Source organism: Pholcus phalangioides, unplaced genomic scaffold (assembly GCF_987345545.1).
Source record: "Pholcus phalangioides strain wild (caught in Gottingen) unplaced genomic scaffold, Ppha-v1.0 ptg000028l_1, whole genome shotgun sequence".
In the NCBI taxonomy this organism is placed as follows: Eukaryota; Metazoa; Arthropoda; class Arachnida; order Araneae; family Pholcidae; genus Pholcus; species Pholcus phalangioides.
In genome coordinates this window covers 8,798,326-8,821,862 of record NW_028301618.1, presented here as the reverse complement: position 1 = coordinate 8,821,862, position 23,537 = coordinate 8,798,326, and the positions used below count along the sequence as shown (strand labels likewise).

The window sequence follows — 23,537 nt, the reverse complement described above, 5'->3', positions numbered from 1 at the left end:
TACACTCTGAACCTTTTTTTATGACATCAAAGATTCGGAATCTATTATTTAGACTCAGACTTATGGTCGTTTCGAGTTACGAACCTCATCGAAATGAAACGACGGGAGACTTCTTCATTTTTCCAAAAACAGATACGCTGATAAAAGACAAAAAAAAGGACGATTTCTCTGAATATTTACCCTCACAGTCAAGAAATTTATGCGCATAATGTCCGTCCCGGAATTTACAAGGGGTCTACTTTGCTCTCTTCTTCTCTAGTGGCACAAGGGCCATCAACAAAGAAAATCATCCTTTCTTCGTAGAGCAAAAAAAAAGATGAAGAAGATGATGAAGACGTAGTGAGATAGATCGTTGACAGGATAAGATGACGACAGAAGCGACGGAGATCCTTTTTAAAGCGCTTCCTTCCATTTACGTAACGGAATGGAGAAATAGAAAAAAGTAAACCTTGCACCGAAAATGGCTTTTTATGCAAATTTCTGGATACCCATCTTCATTCTTCCATGGTGATCGAAAACTACTACAACTACTGCTACTAGTTTCGATTCCTTTCCCACGTGAAAGAACAGAAAAAATCACGATATTGCTACCGTTAACTGGTCTCGACTATAATCCCTTCCATGGACACGAGAGAACCGAGGAGAAACTTTCTATTCTAATGGTTGTAAGAATTTCGAATGGAAATAACCCTGTTTCAATCCTCATATGAACTACAAATATTTCGGATTCACTCCACCAGAGTGAACTGATGATTGAAAAACCATTCAAGTCCCACAAGGATAAACAATTTGTTTGAAAACCGTCCAGGACCAGGCATATCAGACTCATGATTATAAAACATATATCCAGTCCCGTCAAAGTGTACTAGTGTGGTGCGCATAAATCAGTTTAAATCTAGCCAGGAGGAACCAGTTTTTGCATAGCCATTCAAATCTCGCCAGAATGTATCAGCAATTGCGTAGCAATATATGTCCAGCCAAGATGAAATTGAATCGCATAGCCGTTCACGTCCCGTTAGGATAACCATTCAGGTCCAGTCATATTCAACTCAGGCAGGCCTACAACACAATACCGACATAACATGAAAATTCAAGCACTTCCATCTTAACTTCAGAAAGTGGAAACCTTTGATTAACTGGTTATTAAAAGCAGCTCTAGTTCCACCATAAAGTGTATCAGAGATAACACAGTAGCTTATGTCTCGCCAGGAGTGTAAGCATAAAAGTCTCTCCAACTAGTGGTTAGGAAAGCGTAAAGGTTCCCACCAGGTCAAACCGGCGATTAGAACAACTGGGATGACAAAACAGGTCCAATTTCGCCAAAGTGTACTAGTGATTGCGTAGCCATTCAAATCCCGCCAAGATTGAACCAGTGATTGGAAACCGTTCAAGTCTTGTCACTAATAATTTACCCCCCACACCAACTACGGTCATATCGCCATACAGCAATTTACTACTAATCGAGTTGGGTCGGGAATGAAGGCACTATCGGGAATATGGTCACCTCAAGCTAGATAGGTAAAGAATTTGTTACCTATTTATTTCTTCCAGGATCGAACCCGTAGACCTGACGGTAGCCTTCATGGTAGTAGACAAGCATCTTTCCACTACGCCACTCGGGCAATATAAGGATTCAAGTCCAGCCAGGATAAAAAAAACTGTTCAAGTCTGCCAAAGTGAGAACTAATGATTGAAAACCAATTCACAGTTTCAACCAGGATAAACAAGTGATTGCGCAGCCATTCAAGTTTCAAAAGGGGATGAAAAATGGTTGCGTAACGTAACCGTTCAAGTTCTACTTGGATGAACTGGTGATTGCATAACCATCCAAGTTTTTAAGCAACAAAGATCAGGTTTCTAGATTCGCAATGGACCAGTTTTTGAGTCTTGTATATGTTTCGGACCTTCACCAGGCAGGCTTAAACGACTTTGTATCATTTCTCCTAGTCCATCCTAGCGGGGATTTCAACGTCTTCGCAACCACCAGTTCACCGTTATAAGACGTCAACAGTTCATTCTGAGATGGCTAGTGAATAGGGATCGAGAAATCGAGTACAAATCTTTCCATTAAAGAATGATTGGTACTTCAGCGCTGGTGATTCGAATTCCCAAAAACACCGAGCTCCAAATGGAGAGCTTAGAACCGAGACCCATCAATATAAAGATTCTCTTTAGTCTCTGACGCTGGAGGACTCGCCCAAGGCGAATCCATTGCCCCCCCCCCCCCACCCCTCAAACTAAAAAAAGAAACCAATCGAACGTCTATACAGCAGAGATATATTTCCCGTTTCTCTTTCTTATATATTTATGTCTTTCCAATAATAACAATAAGAAGGAAAAGTGAATTACAGACCGTGGTTTTTTTTTTTTTCCGGCGAGTCCATTTTCGTATCTCCTCCGCCCAATCCATTAACGTACCCCCGTGGTACTAACAATAGAGGAGGAAAACGCCCTGTTTTCTCTCTTTTCTTCTGCAATATTTTGCGCTAATTTCCCACCATATGGTGAAACAGGAGTGGGGTGGTACTGTGGAGCCAACAATACACCTCCCTTTCTCCCCAAAAAAAAGATTTATTACCCTTCGAGATCGGGGGGGGGGGGACCTAAGAAAAACTTTCTGAATACTATTCCATATTAAAAACAAAAACCTTCAATGACCGAAATAAATCAGATCTATAAGCTCTTCGATACGTGGGTGTGGCGATTGGCAACAACGTATAACTCGAATTTGGCAGGAAAATTTCCATTTGTGGAGGTGGGGGGGGAGGGCATCGATATATGAAAGGGAAAGTGATGTTGGGGGGGAGGGGGGGTGAAAGGAAGAAAGACAATTATCGAACCGATCAGTGATTGGTCGAGAAAGGAGGTTTATGGATATTTCTGGTACTCCGTTTTCCGCACCCTTCCACTCTAGTATTTGTCGGTCTTCCAAGGACATTTATAATTATCTCCAGTTTTGTTGATAATTAGAACCACCTTAAAACTGACCGGTGACTTTCATAACGTAACTCGAATACGAGACCAAATGACACCCATGGAGACCCCCTTGCAGGCAACTCTCTTCACGAACAAGAAACCATCAACACCTTCGGTGATACGCACGAAAATCTTCCGTAGGTTTTGTCATTGACTGAAACAGAAACCTGCTACTAAACGGGTCGAAAATGGTGGCCCTGCAACAGGATATAGGAATACCGGAAATGTCGAAGTCTGAGAACACAAACAATGTGGTGTGGGTATGGTAACCATACGTCCCGGTATTTTCTGTTGTTTTTTTTGGTTGTCCCGATTTTTTGGCGAAAGTGTCCCGGTTCTTCCCGTATTTTACACGAAGCCTACTTGAATTTTTATTCTTTATTTAAGCCAAAGATTGACATTATTTTTTAACTCATAAATTATTTTATGATAATTAGAACTATAAACAAGAATATTTATCTTCCACATTTCTCTCGGTGAAAGTTTTTTTTTTTCGTGGAATTCATTCTAATCCACTGCAATTTGCAGTGTAATGGCTCATTTCTCGCCATTGTGATTTTTCCGTAATTTCAACAATATTTGGCAACTTTGTTTGGTTTTGGCGTCATTTTTGGCGATAATCGGCGATGTCCCGTATTTGAAACTCCAATTTCCCATATCTCTCTCGAGCAAATATGGTCAGCCTAGGTGTGGGTAACATTACCTATCTTCGAGAGCCCATTTCGTCATTACGTTAATCCGTCGTACTGAGTACTCCTGAGCTCATAGATGGAGACAAGGAGGTGGCGAAGGGGGAGGTCGAAGCCCCCCGTTCACTATATATACACCTTCTGATATTCGCCCCTCATCTTTCCCGTTTGAAAGGCCCGTATCCGCTCATGCCTGAGCTACCAGTTCCATTCTGTAGGGTGAAGTTTCACCAACCAGTTTTGCCCACCAACATGGCATCCGATTGATGCTGCCACTTGCGCATGATGACGTCATCGCAATGAGGAAGAAAGAAAATGTAAAAAACTAATTAATGGCGGTGAGTTCATGGAGGTATTATATAAAGATAATACCTAGATGGGTGAGTTCCAATCGAAACGAATCCGAAAGAAACCAGCGTGTAACTATTCCTTGTAAATCTCGTATGGCCAGTGACGTCAACATGACGTCACTGGCCATACGTCATGTTGACGTCAAGTTAGTGTACGATAGGGCTGTGGAGGGCATATAAGAATGACTCTGTACTCCAAAATGCTTCAAGTATGTAACTTCGCCACAACGTGTCTTCTTTTGAGGTTGTGTCTGAGTTGTTACAACCAAGGTCGTCGGTTTCAAGACCTTTTGAGTTTAAAAAATACAATCAGGTTCAATATCAACTAGTGTGTATGAAGTTGTTTTATTGTATTTAGGCTTTTAGGGTGACATTATTTCATCAGTAAAAATACGGGAAACTGAGATCATAAATACGGGACATCGTTAATTATCGCTAAAATGTTGCCAATTGGCAAACAAATCGCCAATTACTAAATGGAAGAAAGTGATAATTCCAACATTAATGAAAGAAAAGTTTAAAGTTAATGAAGGAAAATCTCAGATATTTAATGAAGGGAAATTCCAGAATTAATGAACGAAATTATTCTAGCATTAATGAGAGAAATGATTCCAGTATTAATGAAATAATTTAATTTTTTTTGCACCTGCATATGAGTTCTCCGTTATTTTTTTTAAGCTTTAAAACGCAATATTCGGAGACCGAACCGTATATTTCAATGGGCAAACGAACTTTGTTTTCACCGAGTCACGTGATTTCCTTGAATATGATGTCGTTGCCTGGATGCTGTTCCCCTCCACTAATATAAGCTCGATGGTTTTATCATAATCAGGGTGATAACAATGGTACACGTATATGGAAAATTTCGTAATTCTGTCCTTCTTGAAATGTTTCTTACGGGACACCCTGTATACTAAAAAAAAAGAGGGTCCGGGAGTCAAAAAAGACCACTGATTATCAAGTTTCTCACTCATTCATTGCCGACGACGTTTCGAGACGTCCGTTATAAGAGGATATCTCATTGCCATACATACCGTATATATCGTCCTTTAATTATTCGATATGATGGAGTATATATATAAATGAATATTTATTATTTTCGTAAAGTATTTCCAATTACAACAACTTTTTCCCTCCCCCAGCTATAACGAGCGAGATATTACGTCAGTTACGTCATCTCGTTCGGAAGGAGAGGGGGGGGGGATGAAAAAATTGCTTATTTCTAGTAGTTTTAAAACCGTTCGGAACGTCATTAAACTGAAAAGAAAAAACGCTTAGTTTTTGCGAGTTTTGCTCGTCGTTTTGCGACAATTATCGTAAAAAGTTACGAGAGTTTACCTTAAAAGTTAATGGCGATTTCCCTTCCCCCGGTGATTAGTTTTTCGTGTTAATTAATTAATTCCCCCTCCTGCACTCCCAAAACACGCCCTCCGCGGAAATCGACGATAAAATGTCGAGACCGTCTTTTTTTTAGACTCTTGGGCTTAAGACCGTACGTTTAGGCTCGACCCGTGGCTCGCGGGCAGAGGCCTCTATTTACTGTTTTGTCTGTCTGTCTGTCTATAAACTGTCTTGCTGCTGCCCGTGGGCAGGGATGGATCTGCGGCTGGCTGTTCATGATAAGGATGATTTTAGCCCATCGAGCTTATCTTTATATCACTGTAGGGAGCAGGGGCGTAGCCAGAAATTTCGTTCGGGGGGACCAAAGTGACAGAACAATAGATTTGGCCATCTTTTTCCCTTTTTTCGGTCATTTTCTCACATTTCGGGGGGCGATCAGACCCCCCCGGCTACGCCCTTGGTAGGGAGCATCCAGTCGCCGCGACGGCATAGACAAGGAAATCACGTGACTCGGTGAAAACGAAGTTCCCGCCTGGCAATTTCCCCCATTGAAATTGTACAGTTCGGTCTCGTCTCTAAATATTGAAAGACTAAACGAAAGGATTGGGAACTCTTCTAAAAAGATTAAATTATTTATTTCATTAATGCTGGAATAATTTCTTTCAATAATTCTGGAGTTATTTCCTTTATTAATTATCATTTCTGTCATCAATTCTGGAATTATCTTTCATGAATTCTGGAATTATCTTTCATGAATTCTGGAATTATCTTTCATGAATTCAGGAATTATCTTTCATGAATTCTGGAATTATCTTTCATGAATTCTGGAATTATCTTTCATGAATTCTGGAATTATCTTTCATTAATGCTGGAATTATTACTTTCATTTATTTTGAATCTGAAATTATTCTTTCATTAATTCTAGAATTTGTCTTTCATTAAATCTGGAATTATCTCTTTCATTAAATCTGGAATTATCTCTTTCATTAATTTTGGAATTATTTTTCAATAATTTTGGAATTATTTTTCAATAATTTTGGAACTATCACTTTTTCGTCAATGCTGAAATCACATCTTTCATTAATTCTAGAATTATCTTTTGTTAATGCTAAAATTATTTTTGGTTAACGCTGGAATTATATCGCTTTCATTAATTTTGGAATTATCTTTTTTTTTCCTTAATTTTGATATCATCTCTTTCCTTGATACTGGGATAATCTTTCATTAATGCTGAAATTATCTTTCATTATATTGCTGTGATAATTTTGATATTATCTCTTGGTCTTTCATATGCTTACACACTCTCTACGTCACCCTTTTGGTCATTTTCATACTCACACACTCACTACTTCACCCTTTTGGTCATTCTCATGCTCACACACTCACTACTTCGCCCTTTTGGTCATTCTCATGCTCACACACGCACTACTTCACCCTTTTGGTCATTCTCATGTTCACACGCTCACTACTTCGCCCTTTTGGTCATTCATATGCTCAAACACTCTACGTCACCCTTTTGGTCATTTTCATGCTCACACCCTCACTACTTCACCCTTTTGGTCATTCATATGCTCACACACACTCACTACATCACCCTTTTGGTCATTCTAATGCTCACACACTCACTACGTCACCCTTTTGGTCATTCTCATGCTCACACACTCTCTACGTCACCCTTTTGGACATTCTCGTGCTCACACACTCTCTACGTCACCCTTTTGGTCATTCTTATGCTCACACACTCTCTACGTCACATTTTTGGCCACTCACATGCCCACACACTCCGAATCTGGCCCTCGGAGTCATCTGGTGTGGCCCCACGACCTCAAACCTAATTTCGCGAAAATCAAGTATATGTGTTGGTGGCACATCAAGTGGCACATCAGCAGCCCGCCTAAGTCTCACCCGTGGTGCACTTCCACATCACTTAAGTGACTTGTGATCTATTCCCAGATCACTCAAGTTGCTCGCGGCACGCTTGGAAATCACTCAAGCGGATGCGGTGCGGGTCCAGATTAGTTAAGCGACCCGCGAGATATTTATATATCACTGAAGTGGTCCGTGGCTCAGTTGAAGATCACTCAAGTGACCAACGGTGCGGTTCTAGTTTACTTTCGTGTACCGCGTCACATTCCCAGATCATTTAAGTAACTCGTGAAATATTTACAGATCACCACAGCACAGTTCCAGAGCACTCAAAAGTGACTCGCCGCACAGCTACAGATCACTCAAATGGCCCGCAGCACCTTTGCAGATCACTTAAGTGATCGGTGACACATTTACAGAGCACTTAAGTGAACCGCGCCACAGTTCCATATCGCTTAAATGACCCGGCGTCCTTAGTGGCACAGTTCCAGAGCACTTTCGCGACTCGGGGATATTCGCGGGTCAAAGTGGCCCGCGGCACATTTCCAGATCACCTAAATGACCTTTCGGTGCTGTTTTAGATCACTTCATATTAAGTGGCCCACGACATGGATCAATGAAGTGTGGCCCCCGCCCTCTCCTAAAGGTTGAAAACCATCGATTTAAAGCCAGAGTTCTTCAACATCTTTCTAATCACGCGAGCACTTTTACCTGCACCAGTCATCAAAAGAAGAGCACCCCTCACGGCAATACATGAAAAATCATGATTTCGATCCTCGAATGAAATTCCTCCACAGGGTGTTGGATTGGAACGTCGATCGAGCGCTCGCGAGAACGAAATCGGACGCGAGCATCGAGCACTCCGGTGGGCTTTTGGGAGCACCGCGGTGCTCTCGCGAGCAACTGGTTGAAGACGCCTCTCTCTCTCTGTCACTGATTTATAAATACACACACACACACACTTCTATCTCGCTCTAATCGCTTTCCGACTGACATTCCAGCCAATATCGATATCCTGCGTGTGGTTAGAGGACAGATAATCACCGATTATGGCGCGTGGTCCGTGTCATCCCCCCACCACCAATAAGTGTGGCACACGAAGAACGGATCGATCTTAATATCCCTCGAAGCACCAAGAAGTCATCGTCATCTCCGAGTGATATATAATGACTTTTTCCCCGATATAAGGGCGATGTCGCGTAATAAGTCTAGAAGACGATTCTCTCCAGAGACTACGGTGTTCTCGTGGAAAATCCATCTTTGGAGGGCGAACTTGATGCGCTGAATCGAATCGATTCCCAAACTAGATTGGCATTAACATTCGTGGGTGGTGTGTGGTAGCCGTAGTAATCAATGTTAAAAAGGGGAGCGCCGATTTTCACTGCGGGTATATAGGCCTATATACAGTCAAACCTCGTTAATGAGTCACTTTTGGGAGAGCAAAAATATGACTTAGTAAGCGGAGTGACTCGTTGAACGGAGTAAGCCATAGCTGTGCCAATGCCTGCGTGAGGATAATTGAGACCTTGCCAAAAGTGACCCGGTAAGCAGAGTGACGTGTTAACCGGGTGACGCACTAACGAGGTTTGACTGTATATGCGGAAATATACTAGACGGTGTTTTCGCGGCCACGTCAGTAATTTCCAAATATTAACTACTTTAAAAATTCGTCAGAGCAGGGCAAATGCCCCAAATGGGAAGAACACTGTCGGGCAACAATGGTGTTTTCGGGCTTCAACAATCACTTTCGGAATGTTTTCGTTACCGTGGTTCCCACCCTAGCAATGCGCGTTTCAGACGCGTATATGCCTTTACAATGGTTTCTTTAATGCTGCCAGTATAATTATAATAGTTTATGCCAGTGATTCCCAACGTGGGCGTTAACGCCCCCTTGGGGGCGATGAAAAATTCCAAGGGGCGGTGGAATCTACGAGTATAGCATAGGATCCTATGGATTATATTGCGTTGGGTGGGCGATGGGAGAAAAAAATTTCTGAAGAAGGGGGCGATGGGACAAAAAAGGTTGGGAAAGTATGGTTTATGCCTTTATAATGGTTTGCCACTTTTTTCAATCCTCCCAGTGATGAGAGCTTTTTGAATAGACGTCAGGGCATCACTCATGCTCTGATACCTCAAAGTGATGCTGATGATGATCAGCATCTCTTTGAGGGTCAGGCAAAGGATGATCCTCATAGAATACAAGCACTGTCTGGTGTTCCTCAGGGGTCCGATCTTGGTACGTCACTTTTTCTCGTCTTTGTAAATGACTTACCGTTGCCTCGTGCAATTCAATCCATAGAAGACTGCTTGGCTCTCCGAAATGACATATTCCACCTGAATGATTGGTGTCGTGACAACAATCTCGGTCTGAATGTTTCAAAGCGCAGTGTCGTTTCATCCACGCGAAAATTACATCCCATTGCTTTACGATTACACCGTAGATGCAGCAGCTATAGAAAGAAAGAGCATGGTAATGGATTTTTAGGTGTAATTTTCAAGAGTGATTTGAACTTCAGCGCTCACGCGAAAAGTGTCTTGTCCAACAAGTCACTCGGCTTTCTCGTAAGGTCGTCTGGGCCATTCACCTCAGTTCCGGCGATGGTACGACTGTATTTGGCACGTGTCTTAACCCTCACTCGAGTATGGCTCAGTGATACGGGGGCCATATTCCTGCAGTGATGAGCGTACGTATTGAACGTGCACAGAAAAAGTTTTTTGAGCCCCCGTTCACGTGGGAAATAGAAAAATTGGGTTTAAAACCAGCTTCAAGAATTTTCACCAATGGCTGCTCTCCATTTCTTTCCACGTAAAGGAAAAAAAGTCGTCAAGCCCGTGCTAGCACTCCCAATGCTACCACAATATTTGCCTATGTGAATGGGGCTTTGGTGTGTACGTCCCAGATGCGCCTACAAACTTCGGATCTTCTCGCTTTTTTTTCAAGATGGCATCTCCCGATAGCAGACGTACAAAGCGAGATCTATCATTCCTTCACGGCGGAATCGGTGACTATTATCTGACGAGTCTAATTAATATCTCCGCGCCATCTCGCGAGCGACGGGTTCATGGTTCCCGAAATGTGTTTTTCATTTACCTCGTGCACGAACATTTTAAATGCTTCACCAATTCTGTGAGCATGCCGAAACTAAAATACGGGTGAATTCCCAGATATTTTCCATGAAGATCCCATGTTAGGTGCTACACTAGGTGCACCCACTAGGTGCTACATGGAATTTGTATAATTCTCAATGTGTGCTTCCGCGCGCGCGCATATACAACCTCTGACAATAAAGTTCGGTGAATAGTCCTGTAACATTAACGTAGATGAAATGTTAACGAAAGTTACCTTACTGTCCTTCGAAATAGTCACCTCTGATTACTATGCACCGCTGAGATCTCCTATACATGTCCTGGAAACTTTGCAAGAAGTCTTCTTTTGGGATGGAGTTCAAAAGCCTCGTCACGTTTCGTTGGATGTCAGGAATCTCTTTCCTTTCAAAGCGAGTTTGAGTCGCGGGAATAGGAAGAAGTCTGGAGGATTGAGATCTGGCGAGTATGGTGGATGTTCAATTTGCACCACCCCCTTTTTTTGCCAGGAACTGTTTGGCGATATTGGCTGTGTGACGGCGATCATTGTCGTGAACAAGAAACCATGAACCGTGTTGTGCGTACTGAGGTCGTACCCTGCGTAGACGTTTCGTGAAACGGGTCAAAATTTCAATGTACCTTGCAGCATTCATCGTCGTTCCCTCTGGTAGAAATTCCTAAGGGTGACGTACAGAGTGTGTGAGCATGAGAATGACCAAAAGGGTGACGTAGAGAGTGCGTGAGCATGAGAATGACCAAAAGGGTGACGTAGAGAGTGTGTGAGCATGATAATGACCAAAAGGGTGACGTAGAGAGTGCGTGAGCATGAGAATGACCAAAAGGGTGACGTAGAGAGTGTGTGAGCATGAGAATGACCAAAAGGGTGACGTAGAGAGAGTGTTTGAGCATATGAATGACCAAAAGGGTGAAGTAGTGAGTGTGTGCGCATGAGAATGACCAACGCACTAAGCAAGCACTTTGTAAAACAAGTCTTTCACGGAACACAAACGACGCTCAACTGAACAACGGCGGCGGCAGATGGTCAACACCTGCCGCTACGCAGGTGCAGCGTTTTGCGTTGCCAGATCGGCCGTTCTGACTTCATTCACCGAACTTTATTGTCAGAGGTTGTATTTTTGTGCTATATGTTTGTTGATGATTTGATCTTTTAACGTGTGAATTCGATGAATTATTATTATTTTGCTTTTGTATTAATTTTCAATATTTGTATGATATTTTTCGTATTCTTCATGCCCGTGTGTTTCCCATCTCTGTAATTGGGCTCAGCCTGTTGAGATGTGTGTAAATAAATAAGAAATCAGTGTTAAAATTGCCGATTTTACTGTAGAAATGCGGAAATTTATAGTTGGGGTTTTTCCGACACATCAATAATTTTCAAAATTGTATTGAATTCCCGATTTTTGAAATGTGTTGAGTTCGCTTAGAGATATACGAAGTCGCCATATTGGTTAACTTAGACACGGTTTGCATGTCCCTCAAGGAAAGAGGGAGATATCACGTGATCCAAAAACCCTCATTGAAGAAAACCCGGGCAGCGCCGGGTATTAGAGCTATTGGATATATAAGAAGCCGGGAAATGAAATTTTATACAAATACAACGCCACAACAGGCAAATTGCCCAACGAGGTGGCTGACTTAAGTACATCATGGATCCCCGAGCCCTACCTACTACTGCTACACCACACATGCACCCCACCCCCCGCGGAACCCCCAACGAATCGGTACATGCGGTAATGTGCGTGTACGTGCAGTGAAACCTGACGTGAAGTTCTTTTTTGTTTCTCTGTAATGCTTGTTATGTGTAGTGCTGCCATCTGCCACCAGTTTTTCTAACTATGAGTGAAGTGTTATGATTGAATGATTTATCGTTGTAGGACTGTTGCTCTCTGTGGCGAGACTTTTTAACGGGGAGATCGGCTCGCATTTGCGCCTTGAAGATGGGAACCACAGAAAACCAACTTCAGCCGACCACCACTGTGGGGTTCGAACCCGGATCCTCGCATCGCGAGTCCGTCACTATAACCACTCGACCACCACAGCGGTAAAATGTGTATTCAAGTCAAGGAGATTAACAAATAATACCTCATAATCATATCCATTATGCATCAAATTTTCAGTCAGTTATATACAATAATGATACAACCCAATGCCATCATGTCACAACTGTATGTGTTATAAGTTTCTGAAAATGCAGGGCAGTCTCAAACCTGGTGGGGGCCTATGCATTAAGACGGCACTAACTGGAAGACCACAAAACTTTTGCAATATATTGAGAGCTAGCCTACTTTTAAATTCAGTAGCTGTACATACAGCCGCTGCTGCGGTGGTAGAGTGGTCATAGTGACCGACCACTCGGGTTCGAGCCCCACCATCACTGCAGCGGTGGTGGTCGGCGGAAGTTGGCTTCCTGTGGGTTCCCAATTTCGAGGTGCGAATGCAAGCCGATCTCCCCATTAAAAGGTCTCGCCGCAGAGAGCAACAGGCCTACGCAACGATGAAATCTTCAAACATTACACTTCACTCGTAGTTCGAAAAATATATGGTAGATGGCAGCACTATACCAAGCATAATACAGAAACTAGCTTCACGTTAGGTTCACAACATGCACCAACTCGTTAGAAATTCCGCAGAGGAATATGGACTAGGTACATGTGTGGTTTAGTAGTAGTAGCTATACATACAATAACAATGATGTATTTTGACTTTTTATAAATAATTTCCTCTCGATGAATTTTTCTTGCGGTGAATTTTCACTTCGATCAATTTTTTTTTCCTGTCAGTGAAAAAGTCGATCGATTTTCCTGTCGGTGATTTTTTTGTTTCCATGAATTTTGCTGTTGGTAATTTTTCAGGGTTTTTGCTTTCGTGAATTTCCCTGTCGGTGATTCATCGTGAAGTGAATTTCCCTGTCGGTGATTCATGCTTCCGTGAATTTCCCTGTCGGTGATTCATCGTGAAGTGAATTTCCCTGTCGGTGATTCATCGTGAAGTGAATTTCCCTGTCGGTGATTCATGCTTCCGTGAATTTCCCTGTCGGTGATCCATGTTTCCGTGAATTTTCCTGTTGGTGAATTTTTGTTTTCGCGAATTAATACTATTTGTAAGTTTTTGTTTCCGTGAATTTTCCTGTCGATGAATATATGTTTACGTTAATTTTCCTGTCGATGAATATATGTTTACGTTAATTTTCCTATCGGTGAATTTTTCTTCCTACGAATCTCCTATCGGTGAATTTTTTTCCTGCAAATCTCCCATCGATGTTTGTCTATAAATTTTTCTCTGGATGAATTTCTTTTCTTTCGGGTGAATTTTTTTTTTTTGTTTGTCTGAGAATTTTCCTGTTGATGAATTTCTCTTTTGGGTGAATTTTCTTCCCGATGAATTTTTTTCTGTCAGTAAATTTTGCGTCGGTGACTTGTTCTATCGGTGACTGTTCATCTGTGAATTTCCCTGCCGACGAATTTTTCCTTCAGTGAATGTTTCCCCCGTCGGTGAATTTTCTGCCGAGGACTTGTTTCTTCGGTTAATTTCCCTTTAATGAATTGCGCAGCGGGGAATTCTCCCTTCGATGATTTTTTGTTGTGGTGAATTTTTCGCCAATGAATCGGTGTAAATCGTTGTCTGTAAATAACGATTACACCGATGTTTACAAAAGACAATATATTCTATCGAGTTTTTCTTTCGGTGAATATTTTCTGTCGATGACTTGTTGTTGTTTCGGTGAATTTTCCTTTTAATAAATTTTGTAGCGTGGAATTTTTTACTTCGATGAATTTTTCCTCTGATGAATCTTACGTTTGGTGAATTTTTCCTTCGATGAATTTTTGTTTTGGTGAATTTTTCCTCCGATGAATCTTACGTTTGGTGAATTTTTCCTTCGATGAATTTTTCCTCCGATGAATTTTTGTTTTGGTGAATTTCGTGGCGACGAGTTTTCCGGACGCACAACATCAACAGGTGTCTGTTTCGTTGGCTTTCGCATCTCTGGGTGCAGACACCGTTTCTCTACAATTTAATTAACGAAATTATTTAATTTAATCATTGGAGTATCTGAGTATACCAGTTTAGACGGGGGGGGGGTAGCAACAAGCTACTCCCACAACTCCACCGGTAATCAAAGCAACTACTTCGCATCCCGAACCCACTCACGGTGAAAAGCGAGCCAACGCGATCCAGATCCGTGTGTGCACCGATTCAATCACGGCCAAAAGCCACATTTAAAGCACGAATATCAAATCGCGAAAACACGTCGAGACTTTTCATCGTAACCAATCTCTCCGACGTTAGATATTACGAGAATCCCGGATATATTACCCCCTCCCCTATCTCGGATCGATGTAATCTACATCTTCCCATCTACGAGAATCGGGCCCCCCCCCAATTCCCCATGAATATTTCATTAAACTCGCGTCAATTAATGAGACACACACGCGAACGATGATCACAAGGGGATATACGTATGTAGCAACGCGGACGTGATATCTTCAGCATCTATTCTCTTCCGCGAGCACGTCGGGGAAACGAACCCAATGCCCGAGGGGCGAGATGACGCGTAAGCCACCGGAAAGAGAACGCGAATATATATATATATAGATAGCGCACATAAGCCTCGAGATAATTATCTATCGGACATGATAATTGCAGTTGAGAAACGGACTTAAAATCGCTCCGGAATGTTCCCGGGGATCAACGCGACAGTGAACTTTTCCTCCCAGCCATCAACGATAGCGAAGGCGGCCTCGTCGTCGTCTCCGCGGATCGGGTCCCGATTAGTAAGGATTTTGGGTTTTGTTATTTGGTTATTAAACTTGGGAAAGCTTTTGAAATTGTGTCGAAATAAAGTCAGGCACAAGCAGACTGGACTATGTTATGATCTCGAAGCTATCGTTGTTTCTTTCTGCTTGGTTAACAGCCTTAGACCGAACGACACAGTCAGGCGTGTCCGGAAAATTCACCGACCAACAATTCATCGCCGGAAAATTCACCGCTAGGAAAATTCACCGACAAACGGAAAATTCACCGCCGGAAAGTTCACCGACCAACAATTCACCGCTGGGAAAATTCACCGACCAACAATTCGCCGCCGGAAAATTCACCTACTAACAATTCACCGCTAGGAAAGTTCACCGACCAACATTTCACCACCGGAAAATTGCAAATTCTTTCCGGGGGGGGGGGAATACTCGTACACACAAATGGGTTGAAGTTTATTTGTTGGAAAGTTCGGTCACTGGCGTTAAAAGGTTGAGAAATTCCCCCAAGCATTCATTATACAGTATAGTACGGAGTTATTAGTTGCAACAGAACACACGCCGATAGTTAATTGAAAAAAAAAGATAAATGTACAAACCGCACGTGACCAATTCGACGCCATTTTTTATTTAATCACTACGCCATATTGGCGGAAGGGAGAGGAGGGGGGGGGGGTTGTCGGTCGAAAAATGAAGTAAGTGAAATAAATCGCTTCCATGGCAAGTAAACAAGCTATTACCCGTTTTATGGAATCTTGGGAGTTCACATTTCTCCGGGGGTCATCTTTCCGTAATGGCGGAACAGTCGTCGCCGATACTGGAAGGGGGAGGGGGAAGGAACAGCTTGTCAGTTTATTAGATAGGTCGTGTTTATTACTTCCTAAAAATAAATAAATAAAGCTAAAAAAATATATAAGAAAAAACACCTCTTTTCAAAGGGAAAAAGTTCTTTCCTCCTAATATTATTTCTTGTCCTGAACTTTCCCATTTATTTTCCTCGTGTCTTCTTCTTCTCAATTTACCAATATAGCCGTTTTTTCCCCCCCCCCTCCCTTTATTATTTCTCCTTTTTTTTTTTTTTATTTATGTGGGGTTGGCAACGATCGATGTATCGTCTGCTATTTCAGTTACATTAGACGGGTTACTGTAATTACAGAAGTTCTGCTTCGAAGGGATAAAAAAAAGCAGAAAAGGGAGAATTCTAAGGACGAATAGAATCGGGCATAACAGAAAATATACGTTCTTTAATATCCGTTATATCGGTTCGGATTCGTAAGAAATGAAAGCACGATATGGTTTATTATATATATATATTTTTTTTTTTACGTCTACGTGTATCGAATTCATGGTTCCCTTCTCCCGATTCAAAATGGCCGCTAAAATTACTGCGTAAATTCATTTTCAAGTGGGGGATAAATATATGTTTCGGGGGAATCATTTATTACGGCTGTGAATGGGATGGGAGAATCGGTCGTAATCGATCAAACTCGTGAAATCAAAAGTAATGTTTTATTGATTTGTGTACGAGATGGACTTTCCTTTTCCGGTAATTCCGTTTTCTGAGACTGTATGTACCTTTCATCTGGCAAATAGCGAATTATGAAGACTTGTGAGGTGTAGACCATATTTGCCTGTCGTGGTTTGACATACATTTATTTGTCGAGATTCACTTACGTTATATGCGGCAAGACTGTGCTTTTGTTTTTGGTTTTTCGAAATATTTTGAGATAGGCTAGCCAAGCAACCCCCAATTGTGTCATACTACCCTCTTATAACTAGTACTGTTAATCAATATTTGACGTGAAGAAGACTACCATACGTCCCGTATTTCCCGGAACAGTCCTGGTTTTCTTGTTTTTGTCGTCCCGACATTTTAACGAAAGTGTCCCGGTTTTTCCCAGTTTTTTACACGAAGCTTACTTGAATTTTTATTCTTTATATTGAATCAAAGAATGAAATTATTTTCCCACTCATAAATTATATTATGATAATTACAATTATAAATAAAAATATTAATCTCTCACATTTGCCTTGGTGAACGTTTTATATATTTCGTGGAATTCATTTAAATTCACTGCAATTGGCAGTAATGCTTTATTTCCCGCCATTTTGATTTTTACGTAATTTCTCTAATATTTGGCAATTTTGTTTACTTTTGGCGATAATTAGCGATGTCCCGTATTTGGAATCCCAATTTCCCGTACTTCTTTCAAGGAAATATGGTCAGCCTAACCGTACCCACCATACAACCCAATATGTTTAGTGTAAGTATTTTTAGTGCCTTAGATGTGGTTGAAGCTGCAAGGGTAAAAAAAAAATCTTCACTCTGGCGTTTCTGGAAACGGGAGTGAAAACAATATCAGAAGATAAGTTCCCACGTATCTTCGAAGAATAACAAGACAGTCTACCCTGAGCCAAGTGCATAGGCCACAAATTGATGAGAAACCATTTCAAAAGAAACAATGTATGGTTGGTTATGTAGTTTTACGAGCAATAAAGCATGCAACTTCCGCGGTTGTGAATCCGATATTTTGGCACGTAATCCTGCAGAGTCGCCTTCTTCAAGACTAATCTGAGTATCCGAATCAGAACAAGATTTTTCCAAAATAACTTGTGAAACTAGGGAAATAATATAGTTAGGTTTGATTGAATACGAAAGTATTATGAAAGTAAGCTTGAAAAAAAAAATAGAGTGTGTTCAAGCTATCATGAAATAGAAACCACTAGGAGGACAAGAAGAACTGCTATCGAATCGGCACGCTTCAACGAGAATACAAGCTTTCAACGAATCATGGAAAAATGACTTACTGTAATCGAATCGGTATGATTACTCAAGGAACAAAATATAAGCTGTCATCAAATCGATATGCTCACTCAAAGGAGGATACAAGCTCTCAAAGAATCGTCGAGCCTAGAGAAGAAAAGGTAATCCATTGTCATCAAATCGGCATGCTTACTGAATGTATAATTCGAGCTGTCATCGAATCTATACGTTTACTCAAAGAAAGGTACGAGCTGTCACCGAATTGCGGAGCCTGGGAAAGAAAAGATGACCCATTGTCATCGAGTCGGCATGCTCACTCAAGGGAGGATAAAAGATGCCATCGAATCACATCCGGGCCCGTCAAGTCCGGGAAAGAAAAGATGTCCAGTCATCGAATCAGTATGCTTACATAATGGCAAGATGTAATGGATGGCATGTCAATGAATGCAAGCTGTCATCAGATCGATACGCTTACTCGAAGAAAGGCACAAACTATCATCAAATTACCGAATTAGAAGTGCACGGTGCCTAAAAAGAAAGAAAAGATAATCCATTGACATGCCATCAGTCCCGGACACGGCAAAGATACTTGAACTGAAATCACTGGACTATCTTCGAGTGAAGGTGGAAAGAAATTCAGGCCCCTTGTAGTGAAAAAACGCATCATGTGTTTTAGATGCCAGTCCTGTGGGTATCACTTGTTTGGATTCTCGGCTCCTGAGAGATGTGTGAAATGCATCCGCAGCCACGCAACGAACGCCTTCCCGAACGTACGTGGTGTGGACAGCCCGCAGTGCTGTATAATTGTAAATAGTTTCATACTGTGAACTACAAAAACTGCAGCTTCTCCCCCTACAGCAGGGAATTCCAGAAAACCGATAAAAAGAAGCCAATGACCGCCCAGAGGTCATCCAAGAAGTCAGCGGCTGCCTTAACTCTCAAGTGGAGAAAAAAACCCAGTCCTCTCCGAGATGCGGTGCCGACGACAAACTCAATGATCCTTTCATTCTCTTCGGACACTAGCGTGGACGAGAGTCAGATCGAACCGATGGACGAGTTCGCCATTTCTTTTCAGAACGCCCTCCTGAAGACGATGAAAAGGGATGGAAATGTGCCAGAAGAAAATCGCCGAAATGATTACGAGGATGCTAAAATCCATCAACTCATCGGTGAAGTAGATTCCTGATCGCTGCCCCACCATGACATGGACAAAAGACCAGCGCAGTAACTAGCCAATGGCGCTTCGTCATTTGGACTTGGAGCAATTTCTCTTTCTTTGAGGTGCTGTCTCAATTGGGGTGGCATTTTACGAGCAAGAATTAGCGTAAGGCGAGCTATTTCAAAATTTTTCCCGGCTTTAGCCCATACATACATTATACACACGCTTTACACTACATTCACTTCAACTGTAGGTATTCTCCTGATAAGGCCAGTGGAGCGGCCAGATAAATAAGCAGCGGGACTGGTGAAAAATTCTCAGCTCAGCTCAGTTGTTATCGAATTGCCGAGCCTGGGAAATAGATGACCCATCGTCATCAAATCGCCATGCTTACTCAAAAGAGGATGCAAGCTATCACAGAATCACCGAGCCTAGGAAAAAAGAGTTGGCCCATTGTCACACACACTTACTCAAGGAAGGATTCAAGCAGTTGTCGAATCACCGAGAATTAGAAAGAAAAAGATGACCCATTCTCATCAAGCTGTCACCGAATTAGCATGCTTACTCAAGGGAGGATACAAGCTGTCATCGAATCACGGAGAGAGAGAGAGAGAAAGAAAAGATTACCTATAGTCATTAAATCGGCATACTCACTCAATAGATAATGCAAGATGTCATCGAATCCACGCGCCTACGAAAGAAAACAACAACTGCTATCGAATCGAGTTAGTATGCTTTATTTGTGTGAGGATACAAGCTGTCACCTGATTCTGAATTATGGGGAAAAAGAGGAGACTCATCAAACAAGCATGCTAGCATTTCTTAGAAACATCATTAACCATCGTTACGGTACATCTACCCAAGGAGAAAGATGGATCGCCATCTAATCGCTGAACCGGCAAAGGAACTGATCAATTGCCATCACAAATCTCAGAGACAAGAGATTAATTGCCATCGAATTCAAATTCCCATCACAAGGAGAAAAGACAAGTTATCTTCCCCACCTTTTCAAAGGAGCAGATTAGATTCCATCGAATCGTAAGAATTATGGCAAAGTAAAAGATAAACTGCCATTATATCATCAACTTTGGGGAATAAAAAAATAAAAAAAAGACTCCTAACCAATAATCGATCTTTAAAAGAAGTGCACGTGACCAAAATCACTTATTCTCTTCCCCCCACCCTCCTTTTCACTTCAATTTCGAGGAATTTTCGCGGTGATTTTTCACGTCATCTGCAGCTCAGACCTTCAATTTAGTCAAGAAGAAAAATGTCTTTTTGAGATTTTGTAGAAAACTTTCAATATCATGATATTTTCCCTCAAAAAAAGGGGGGAAGAGAAGAAGACGGCTTTTCTCCATACACCAAAATAATGTAAGAGAAACCATAGTAAAGAAAAATAATTCCAGTAGATCAGATGAAAAAAGGACAAACTGGACGTCTTTGACTGGCTATTTATTTTTTTCCCCCTCCTCTTGTCGTCTGCGGGTTTCGTGTCCAACCTCAGGGGACAGGTTGTTGTTATTCCGTGGACAGTAAAGCTGTCATTTCCTCTACCAAAGGAGTTTATAGGTTATTGCTTCAACGCATCCAAACACATTAACTTGTCCCTCAAGGGTCTCCCACAACAACAACAACAACCGCCACACACAACTTCTGCTCGGGACGTAATGTCCGATCGAGATGAACGCCTTTTGTTGTCCGTGAACAACAACCAGGCAGACAAACAAATTGTCCCAGTACATATTATTTTTCTTTCCTTGTTTGCACTATGGAAGTTCTCGGCGAGAGCACCGTTTGGAGTATTGGCCATTGGTTTCTTCTAACTATCGTTCTGAACAATATTCGCCTGTCGCATACTTTTCATTTGTCACATCTGCAGCGCAGTTTGTATGTATTGTATGTTCAGGTTTTAATGTTTGGTCTTCAATGTTTTTCGAGCCCAAAGATTCGATATGGGATTCTCCAACTGTATCAACGTGGGTGGAAACATGAGCACGGGAGAAAATGCTCTTCGAACTTCATGTCTCGGCAGAAATTGACGTCAATTGGAATCCGCATGCACGTATCTGAAGGAATGATTGCAACTTGTCACCGGGTGCGAGTCCCGATGGAAATGTGGACTCGTGTCTTGGTGGCATCGTCATGCTCACGAATACGTGTCCCAAAAGATATCAGAGTTAACAGTTTCAAGATGGTGGAAATATCTCTGCAAGAAATCAGTGTGAAACCTTCGAATATACTTCTTGGCATGAATCGGCACAAATTGACTCCAAAATCGCTTCTTACCGGAAAAAATAACCTACAAATAAGTGTCTAGCAAGAACCAGCGTAAACAGTCTTCGAATATACATATTAGCAGAAACCAGAGCAGATAGCCTTTGAATGCGCGTCTGACAGCCAGCCTTCGGTAGCATGTCTGAGCAAGAGTCTGCACAAAATAGCTTCCTGATTCGTGTCTTGGCAAGAACCAGAGCAACTTTCCACCCCACGTCTGAGCAGGGATTTACAAAAGCCAACTCAAATTACTTCTGAATTCGTATCTTGGCAGGAACTGCGGCAAGTAGCATCAAGATCTGAGCAGGAATCAGAGCAATCTTCGAATGCGTGTCTCGGTAAGAATCGGCACAAATCGCTCGAATCCGAATTCACATCTCGGTCAGAATCACAGCAAATTGCCTCCGAATACGTATCTGGAAAAGAACCATCGTTCACATCCTTTGAACACTCATCTGAGCATGGAAGCAAGCCTAGCCTCTAGATTCTAGTCTAGGAAGCAGCACAAAATCGGGTCTCAGTAGGAACCAAAACCATTAGCCTCTGGATATAGGTCTGAGCAGGAAACAGCACAAACAGTCCTAGATTATGTGACGTGGGAAGAATCGTCACAAACTTCATGTCTCGGCAGGAATACGCGTTGCTGCTAAAGCAAGTGCTCTTCAAATACGCGTCTGAGCAGAGATCAGCGTAAATAACAATCGGATACGTAATATCTGAACAGGAACCATCAGCAAACAGTCTTCGAATATGTGTCTCCTCGGCTAGAATCAGCTCGAATTTTTCTCAAAATTGCGTCTCGGTACGTGCACTTCTAGACCAAGTAGTCTTCGAACACGTGTCTGAATAGGAACAGTCTCTGAAAGGGTCCGGAAATTTCACCCCTGGCATTTCGCCCACCTTAACCGTATAAGTGGGTGAGTGACCATATGAGCAAGTGAGAGTTTACGACTGTATGGGTGAGTAAATGGCCATATAAATGATCGAGTGACTGTATGAGTGAATAAATGACTGCCACTCATATGTTCACTCACTTGGTAACTCACTTGTTCACTCATACGGTCACTAACTTGCCAGTCATACGGTCAGGGCAGGCGAAATGTCAGGGTGAGATGTCCGGGGGTAAATGTACAACTCACACGATCACTCGCTAGGTACTCACATGGTCACTCATATAGTCAGGGCAGGCAAAATGTCAGGGGCTAAATTTCCGGGGGCGAAATATACATAAGTTTCCGTAAACCGTCTCTGGATACGTGTCTCAGCAAAAAATCAATGAAAGCAGCCTTCGAATAAGCGTTGCAAGAATCCACGCCAAGAACTGCCGATGCCATTAACCTCACATCTAGTTGAGGAAGAAAATCATCGCAGTTAACCTTTAAATGAGGCTAATCTTTATCCCAGTCTTTACAAGAGTCAGCGCGGCCAAAGCTCTTCTCACACGGGGATACTTAAATCAATCTCCAGTAGCCTGAAGGCCAAAATACTGGAGTTGCCCGTTGTTGGGGCCATCGCACGGCCCTATAAAAAACAACGAAAAACCCAGAAGACAGAGAAATGACGTAGTTTCTAATCCACTAACCTTCACACGATCGCAAGAATATAGCGATATTGCGGAATCGTGATACTGCAGTAGCAAGGAGACTAGCATGTCAAGTCACCTGTCTACAGGTCGCATAGATTTTCCAGCCGCCAATACTCCGGTATCCCCGTCTAAGTGGCGCCATAGAAATACGCGTGTTGGGTGGCTTGGATACCGAGCCTTCCGGTATCTTGGGAACATTAGTATCCCCGTATGGCGAGGGCCCAACTGTTTTGGAACATCTATTCATCTGCGAAGAATAATGAGCACAACCAGCCTCCTGGCATATTCAGAATTGGGGGTCGGCACCTTCAAAAAGCCTATATGGTGCCTATGCATGTTAAGAATCTTTTAGCTTAGGAAGCCAAAAAAAAAAAAAGATGAGTTTCCAAGGTACTCGCAGGTCCCGATCCCGACTCTGGTTGCGTCGGTATCTGATCGTAATTCCCAACTCAATCAGCCTGGCAACACTTTCCCAAAGGTAAGAATCGAACGTCATTTGACCGGAATCTAGGAACGAATCAGAATTCTTCATCGTCACGACTCACGTGGATACTCGAATTAGTTACGTACAACGGGCGCACCGCAATCAATACTTCAAGTCTCTTCCTACCTCCCCAGGGGGACATTGGCTCATCGAACAACCAATTCCAATAAATATTCCATTGAATCCTTAC

At 42.2% G+C, this 23,537-nt stretch overlaps 2 protein-coding genes across 2 annotated transcripts in view; one reads left to right on the top strand and one right to left on the bottom strand.

The window, feature by feature from the left end:
- Positions 1-23,537, bottom strand: part of LOC149067897 (uncharacterized) — a 346,496-nt gene that overhangs the window by 271,069 nt on the left and 51,890 nt on the right. The window lies entirely within an intron of this gene.
- The window catches only part of LOC149067900 (uncharacterized), a 153,832-nt gene that overhangs the window by 126,617 nt on the left and 3,678 nt on the right, over positions 1-23,537 (top strand). The window lies entirely within an intron of this gene.